Source organism: Eurypyga helias, unplaced genomic scaffold (genome assembly GCF_000690775.1).
Source record: "Eurypyga helias isolate BGI_N326 unplaced genomic scaffold, ASM69077v1 scaffold5778, whole genome shotgun sequence".
In the NCBI taxonomy this organism is placed as follows: domain Eukaryota; kingdom Metazoa; phylum Chordata; class Aves; order Eurypygiformes; family Eurypygidae; genus Eurypyga; species Eurypyga helias.
The window spans coordinates 2,629-11,914 of record NW_010264841.1 but is presented as its reverse complement, the minus strand read 5'-3'; positions in this window follow the sequence as shown (position 1 = coordinate 11,914).

Below are 9,286 nucleotides of genomic sequence, written 5' to 3'. Positions count from 1 at the left end.
AAATTAATGAGTTATTACCAGGATTTTCAAAATGTTGGAATAAGTTAATTACCACTTAATACAGTAAGTGCTTCTGCTGGCTCTTTCTCACCATTTTGAAACTCTAATCATTAACAGAATTCAAATGAGTGCACTATTAGCACACCAATGCTAGTGTAATTTATTTTTACCTTTGAAAAATTGCACAAAACTATTTCACATAAAGGTAGAACAACTTCACTTTAAGGTTTTTGAACATACAGATAATTTTATTTCTTAAGATATACATTAATCCAGTTTTCAGTAAGTGTAGCTCAATATGCATTTCTTCTTGTGAAAATACATGCCAAAATAAAATTGGAAGGAATTCTCTTTTCTTAAATGGTACAATGGTGCTGCTGCTCTCAGAGTTGCTCCTTCCCCTGAAATACTGTTCTTCCACAGCAGCTTGAATTAGAGCATTAGGCCAAAGCACCTTAAAGCTCCATTAATATGCTGCATTAGATGTCAGGTTTGTGAGACTGAATTTAAGGTGACCTCCCGGGAACTTTAGCTGACAGAGTACTCAAAGGCTGGTTTCAGTAAGTCCAGTCTTGGGGTGAAAGGGATAAAAGTTTTTCACAATAAATTGAGTCATGCTATTTACTATGTTCATAATTGGAAATTTTACTCATATTATCTATAGGAAGCATAGACCATGATTCACCTTTGGGAAATGATAACATAACAGTAACACTGAGGATCAGTACTTTGCAGGGCTCACTTTGTGGTATGGTTTTGTTTAGGTTTTACAGCACTTCCAGTGATTTTCTTTTTTTCCCATTTTAAAATCCATGTTCTTTAAAAGTCCAAATACAGTGGGAGAAATTATGCCAACGGTTAGTTCCTGAAGCTCTGTGGCATTTACAATAGTCTCAGCAAGCAGATGAGCAGTTCCCACTCAGGGTTTTTGCTCTGGTCCTACAGCAGCAATGGGAAGTACTTACCTGTGTTACCTGTACTTTTGACTCCTGATTGTCCTGCTGCTAAAAGCCCAATGAGGACACAGGCTATGATTGCCACCAGGCAGAATAGCACAATCAGGGTGATTTCCAGCCCACTGAACTTCCTCTTGCCCATCTAGAGCCAAAGAAATTCCGTTGGTAAAAGGACAACACAAGAAACAGCTTTGAAAACTCTATAAATTAGAATTCCAACCCCCCTGCCATGGACAGGGACACCTTCCACTAGACAAGGTTGCTTAAAGCCTCATCCAGCCTGGCCTTGAACACTCCCAGGGATGGGGCATCCACAGCTGCTCTGGGCAACCTGTCCCAGTGCCTCATGACTCTCACTGGGAGGAATTTCTTCCTGATATCTAATCTAAACCTCCCTGTTTTCAATTTAAAACCATTTTACCCTATTCTGTCATTACCTGCCTTATCGTATATAAGCCCACTCTATGCTGGTAACTTTTGAAATCAGAACTGAAATTAGGGAGCATATGTTGATGGAGTCAGTGCCCTTTAAAGTATGTAAAACTCATGTTTTTCCCAGTATTGCTTTTTTGTGAGGCACAGTGGAGCAAGGTATGCTGTGCCAAGGGAGCTGTGCTGGTGGCAGTCAGCTGTTCAGCCCTGCGCACAGAACAACACGGTACCATTAACGTTGAACCGTGCACCAGCAATAAAACTAATTAAAACTAATTTCCAGCATCCAGATCAATATACATTGGCAGCTGCGACTGCATTTTACATTTGGTTAAGAAAATTTAACCTTATAAAAGAGCCTTAAATACAGATAAATTGGTTCTTTTTAGTTAAAGCAAGAAAGTACAGGAATACATGTGCATTACACTGGCATATCAAAACACATTTACATGTTTTAGTGATGACCCAAAGGAATGAAAAATGCTTTAGAAGAAGCTTTATTTTGTGTGTGAAATAACAATTTAAAATCTATTATATATTCTTGCCTCCCATTTCTTCCAAGTATATCCTGTCACCAGGATACAGTACACCCTACTCATGGAAATCCCACAGCCACAGGAATGAACAAAGAGAAAAAGCAGTACTGGCCCATAAACAGTCCCCAGAAGAGTAAAGCTGGTACTTAGATTACTAAGTGTTTGTCAGTATGGTGATTAATAAAGAAGCTTTTGTAAAAAACATAGTACTATTCATATTTTCTCCATTAATATCAAAACTTCTAGCCACTTACAATATTATGGTTATTGTTACTCCCCAGGGCAATATTGTATTTAAACTCTGCAACTACACTGTGTATTGAAAAGCATAAATCTTAAGGCCTGCTCCTTACAATGAGGAGTTGATACTCCAGCAGTTCCTCTCCTGAGTTCCCTTTCTCTGAATATACATTGACTAGGAGTTATAAAAAGTAATGTTCATTTTTTTGAAAACTAGAATTTTCTCAAAGTTCTTGTCATCAATCACTTCCCTCTCCAACTGACCCTCCCCTCAACATTGCATTTCCATTCTTTCCTTCTCATGTTCTCCCCCAAGACCTGAGATTTTGGAAATAACACTTTATAAATATAAGTTCTGGTGTGTGATGTGTACTCAGCAGTGAGGTAATAGTCTCCGGAAACAATAAAATGCAATAAAAAGAATGACATACCTTAAAGCCCCTCTGGTTCCTTCATCTGCTGCTCTCGATTGTTAAGCTCAACAGCAAAACCGATGCTTTATCCTTTGCTGTTATCAATTCATTGCCTTGTTTGCTAACCTATCTACCAATGGCAGGTAGATACATAATTACAGGCAGATTACACAAACTCTTTGGATGAAACATATTTACTGTGATTATTTCAGCCAAGGAATAACTGGTTAATTAATAATACTTTAGTTAATATGATGCATCAGATTCTGCAGATGAGAGAAAAGCAGCCATATAATGCCAATAATCTTATCCACGTTGCATGACTAAACAGTTTTATTCTCTTCTTTTTCCATATCTCTGTTACTAGAGCCTTTATGGAACCATCACATGCTTTATCTATCATTTCCACAACAAGTCATTAAATGTTCCCAAATGAGTAAAACAGCTATTAAAATAGTTGCAGGAGAATCAAATTTATGACCATTAAAACTTTTTTAGGAGTGAATTATAAAATATTAATTGTACTGTTAATATAAACAGATTTTATGGGATAATAACAATAAAAGTGGAAAGCAGAAGAAAAAGAAGAAAGATTAACATAGAAAAGAGTTTATAGGGAAGAGGCCTCAGTCATAATCTTAACATGGAACCTTCATATGTAACTGGGTTCTTGTCTTCTCACAACAGATAGTATGAATTGAAAGATTTAATGTTAAGATTCTACCTATTAGAATATTTACAAGTTACTTTTCAGCAGTGTAGAAATGACTGAGAAATGACACATGTATTTTTCTGAACAGTTCACAAATTTATTCTATTACCTTAATATCTCACCTCCAACTGTGAAGTTCAGGAATGAGATATGTCCTCTCTGAGCACAAAGGGAATGGTCCTCTTTTCCTTAGTCAGCACTTAAAAAAAAGAAAATCAATCATACATATAGGGCACTGGGGCCCTCCTGTAACCATCCATCTTTACACAAATCAATGTCACCACCCTGAATGACTCTGGTTTGGAAATGCAGCCTATTATTTAGCTATCTCACCCTCTTCGTTCCATTGTAACACCATGCATGTCTGCATGTGTACAAGTAAGCTCCGGAAATGTAATTCTAACATCCCTCTCAATATGGCTAAATATGCTGCTTTATGAGTACATATTGCGAAATAATGGCTTCACATGGATTATGAAGATGTCAGTGGTTTGGGATGCCTGTTTTTGGTGGGTTTTTTTTTTATATATATCTGTTTTCCAAGGTTTATATCTTCATTTAACTGTTCCAGGAAAATATTCAGTCCAGCAAAATATATGGCTATGTGTTTCATTTAAACATGCCTGCCATGGCTCTCCCATCAATATCTCCATTTGCTTAAGTGCTTTCCTGAATTCACAGTGCTACAAACTTATATTATCAATCACCTATTGAACATTTTCTGTGCAACCTGAGAGCATAAAAGCAGTGAACAAAAAGGTCTCACAAGAGGGTTAACCAGCAGGTTTCTTAGCTGGGTATTTCATTGGTCTACAAAGGATATCAACAACAGGGCTTTCAGGTCAAGATGTGATATTGAACTCTAAGAAGGAAGAATGGGAAAGGCTCTTTAGTCGCGGACACTGAGAGACCATTAAGACAACTAAGAACTCTATTAAATCAAGAGCTGGAACAGCATGGTCTCCTCTATGTCCTGCTTTGGTTTCCAGGAATTAAGAGCTGCTTTGTTTCTGACAGCTGGTAAGCAGAATTACTAGAAGCCCAGGAGTAAAGGCTAGACTGTGGAGAGTAGTGTAGAAAAACAAGCTGGGAAATTAAGTACTGTTAGAAATGTAGTAATTTAAAAAGAAACATTTATCTCTTAGTTTTTAACAGGTCTGCTTTTAATTAAATGACATATAACTTGAAAAACTTGTTAGCTGGTCATAGCTAGCTCCCTGGTTGTATTTATTCAGACAGCTACACTAATAATTGAGTTTTTAGCTAAGGGACCATGTTAGGAAAAAGAAAGAGCTTAAGCTTCTTCTATGGTTTCACAAGATTTTGTTTTTTCAATCTTTCAGTATCAAACATCTACTTTAAGTGACAGTCTGGAGCCTTTAATTCCCGCAAGAAGCTGCTTGCAGATTACCAGTTCAGGCAGGAATATAATCATTAACTGTCATGGAAGGATATCTACCACAGGTCCAACGGGAACACACTCCTGTACTCTCCACATGTGATGTTTGCATGGCTGAAACCACGGCAATCACAGTTCAGCAATTTGGGAGATCTTCAGTGCAGCTATGGTCATATTCAAGGCAGGAAGAAGGGTGAGCAGTTTTTGGATGCAGCAATGGAGAACCCTATGCCCAGAGACTCATCTCTCAAGCCTGGGAAAAAGAAACTATCTTGATTTACTTTCTGCATATGACAAGGGCACTTCCAACCAAACCAAACCAAACCAAACAAAAAAACCAAAACACATAACTGTGAATCAAGTTTAAGGAGAAACTGAGCAAGAAATCTCATCATGAAAAAATAAGAATAAAATGCCCTGGGGTCTCCTTCAGACACAAAACTGAGATTAATGCAAATCAGGCCAAGCAAGACACAGAACTGGGAAAACTCACAAATGCAAATATTTTTTCCCCCAAATACACTATGGAGAGAATGAATTTGAATTCATTCAAATGTTGTCTCATTTTCCCAATGTACCTCAAAATTCAAGATCAGATACTGTGAGTTTGGTCTCAGATAAAAGTAGTTTTCATTTAATAGCAATTGACTGCCAAAAGATTTTAATTTTGTTTGCTAACCAGATACAGAAAAAACATCAATTGAATGATTTCATTGTCCGGGAAAAACAGAACATGTTTGAAGTTCATTTTCACAGTACGTCTTGCTCTTCTAAAAGAAATGCAATTAGACATTGTATAAACACTATCTTTTTGTAGATAAATAGGTTTCTGTGTGTCTAAGCCATGGGTCTTTATCCTCATTCAAATAATACTTCTGAGCCAACAAAGTATGGCAGAGGTGATAACCATAGTCTAAAACTGAATACCAGTCTTATTTATAAAATTTAATTAGGCCAGGTTAGAGACCAGTACAAGCCATGAGTGTGATTATGAAGATAGGAATTCCAGCAGAACATGCACTGTATAGAAAGAGGAAGAAATTTTGCAGCTCTTAGTGCAAATGAGGAAATTGCTTGTTGTGAATCTCTAAAATACAGCATCATTGCTGAAAGTCTTACTGCAGTTAGTGCAGTGCACATTTCTGAGGTGCTTTTGATGATTCAATTGTTAATAGGTGAAATCAGAGCAAAAAATGTTAGAAGAAAGCTTCTGAAAAAAACCCAAAGCTTCTCATTGTTTTTTTATAGCTAGTGAATGCAAAAAGCGGAAACTGAGAAGGTGTCTGATGTAGAAGGAACAAGTGTCATGATGGTTTGAATCATAATTATGAATATAAACCACTCGATTATGTCTCTAAATTAATAACTGCGATTCTTCATGATAGCAAATGGTAGGTCTTAGCAGAGACAAATCATATGCATTGCCAATATTTATCATCTACCTTTTCAGCAGATAAAGGAATTACAAGATTTCTTGGAAAAAAAAAAAAATTCTTTGTCCATTAATGCATTAAGATGTAGAAATACCAAAATGAGTTTGATACTATTACTTGATCAAAATCTATTGTCTGCTTCTGTATTTTCTTAAGTTGTAATGAGATAACATTAGGGATATTAAAAAACACAAAGTGTCCTACAAACAAGTGATTTGAACCTGTCTTTTGTAGCTGACAATGTTAACTTTAGGGTAGACTTCACTGCCTATAAATAAAAGGGGAAAAAAGAATTAATATTGGTTTCCAGCTAATTGCTAGCTCATGATTTTACATAAGGTTCGTGAGTATACCACTGGTAACGCTCAGCTACATCCTCACTGCTCAACTCTGCCAACTCAAGGATTCTCCAAAGAGGAGAGCATTGTCTATCCCCTTAAGGAAGCTTTGGGCTGCTGCAGCTCATTCACACTGAAGCCTACTGAGGGCATTTGCAGACCTGTAAGGTCCAACAGCTGCCTCTGTGCTACCTCACTTGAACTTCCTTGTGTGTCCTCTCCTTCACCTTGACCTTCTCAATAGTCAGTCTCTTTAGCAGTGACCTTGATGTTCCTGCTCTGCTTCAGGCAACATTCAGAGCAGGGAAAGGCATTCTTGATTTGCAGTTTGATGAAAACACCCATCATAGCAAAACTGAAAAAAATCCAAAGAGAGAGAAGTTTAATTCATTAGTACTTATTCCTCCTTGAATGTCTGAATTCACAGTTTGAGTCAGCAAGCAAAATCACTTTAACAGAGCTCAGATGCTCTTTCAAGAAACGCTGACTTTTCAGAAAATGAAGGGTAGAATTACTGAAGGGTGGAACTTGGCAGTGTGTTAAATCTGAATTTTTCGCGAGGCATGTTGTAAGCTGACAGACCAAGCCTGTTGTGGGTGCTTGTTTTGGGAGTCTTACAGCTGGGAACGGCTGCTAGGTTTTACTCTCAAATTCTTCAGATTTATGTGATTTTTTTTTTTTTTCTCCTGTTCCTTCCTATCTAAAAGGTACCAACAGAAAGAAATCTTCACTTCTGCTAGCATACCCAGAGACATTTTCTGAACATGGCCACATCAAGGTTAACATTCAAGTTACAGTCTATTGCTTCATGTTCATGTTTAGTCCCAGATGGCAGCTAAGCATCAGGCAGCTGCTCGTTCACCCGTGACACTTGGAATAAAGAAGTGTATTGCTTTGTATGAAACCTAATTGGTGAAAAAAATGAAGAACTGGTTTCAGGAAACAAAAATGCATGTGTGAGGTATTAAATGGCTTTAAAGAGAAAGTCACAGATTCACAAGTCCTCCCCGCTTCCTTGGATTCTTTACAAAAGACAGAAGGAGGAAGTGAGCAAGTGGTTGGGCGGTTCTTGATGCTGGCTGGGATTAAACGACAGGTTTAGGAGCCTAAATCACCCCAGTCTGTATTTAGGTTGTCAAAATGCACACTAACATAAAATGAATACTTATCTGACTACCTACTTGCGCCAGTTTGAAGACACGTATGCACAGACCATTAGGAAGCCCCAGTCTGCCAACTCCAAAAATTCTTGTGTCATACATCAGGTAGATCCAAAATACAATTTGATATGTTTTCTAATGCAATTAAAAAATAATAACAAAGCCACACCACACCAAACTGGGATTCCCTAACTTTCTTGGCTTGTGAAGTTACATATGCACGTTTTTTAATCTTTCTTGCAACCAGGAAGGCCAGAAACTTCAGTTATTACTTTAAAATGAAGGGTAATATCCCCACTTTATTAGAAAAATACAACCAAAAAATATTCCAAGTATTTTAAGGTGAAATTATGGAGCTGAAATACCAACAATAACCTTAAAGCAATAAAAAACTCCAGCTAGTAAATAATGCTCAAAACACACCTTATTAAGTCCTAACTTCATTATCCACAATTCCAAACATATTACAATATTTTTTTTATATCATTATTGAACAAAAGCTGAAATGACAGGTTCTCTCCCAGGTTTTGAAGTGAGGAAAAGATAATTCTCGAAGTAGCTGCTTAATGAAATCACTGGTTTGACCCTTTGCATTTTATTTGTCAAAGCTTGTCTGCTGACTGATTCTATGACTTTCCTTGTCCTTGCTGCAGATGGCCCATCAGCCAACGCCTGTGTTTCTTGCTGCTACTGAGCAGGAAACAAAGCAAAGCCACCTTTATTATATTCTGATTCCTTGCCAACTTTTTACTTATTTAGATATTTTATTACAGGGTATTTTTAATCTTGCATTTCTTTCCAGTAAAAATAATAGTTGTTCATTGTAAGAAAACAAAAGGGTTAAAGACTTGGGAGCTTTTTTAAGAAAGGTTAAATATTTAGTATTCATATATTTGCAATAATACTGAAAGGTGTGAATAACATCAGTTCCACGAAATCTAACTTTCTTATGCCTCCGTTTCTATACAGTAATTTAGCAACCACTCAGCAGGCAGGTTGGTCTGTGTATGTGACACAAGGCCTCATGCAGGCAGTATGGATCAGCCCATACTTACACCATTCAAGATGTGGGGCACCTCAAAGTTCAAAGACATGTGATCTCCGTTACCACAGTCCCCTCCATGTCATTTAACCTACACAGTGACCTCTAAACTGTAGCCTTGCACCTAGTGGTAATATTTGCATCGCTATGATGAAGGTTTAAAATCCTGAAATTTTAAATTATCGCCTTAGATGCTTCTATTTTACACACATCTGATCATACTGATTTCAAGGTTCTCTCTAAACACACAACAGCTGGAAGCTTTTTAAAAAAAAAAAACAACAAGAAAAAAGGTGTTTACAGTTGTAATCTCAAACGGGAGTCTGAATGAAAACATCGAATAATGCCAGACTTTGAACAAAACCTTGGGGGTCAGCAAGGCTGCAAGTGTTGTTGTGTAGGTGCCACACACCAACACCTTCTACAAATGATACTGCAGAGGGAGTTGTACTTACACCCAGTGCAGAGAAAACTCAGCCTTCCTCTTGGGCAAATCTGTAAGCATAGATTTTGCTGAACTGAGTTGCTTTCTGCACAGTGAAGATCTGGTGTGTTCAGTAGAAGGTTACTGCTCATTTTCCCTCTTCCAGATGTCCAGGTCTTTTTGTTCAGCCCACTGGATCTT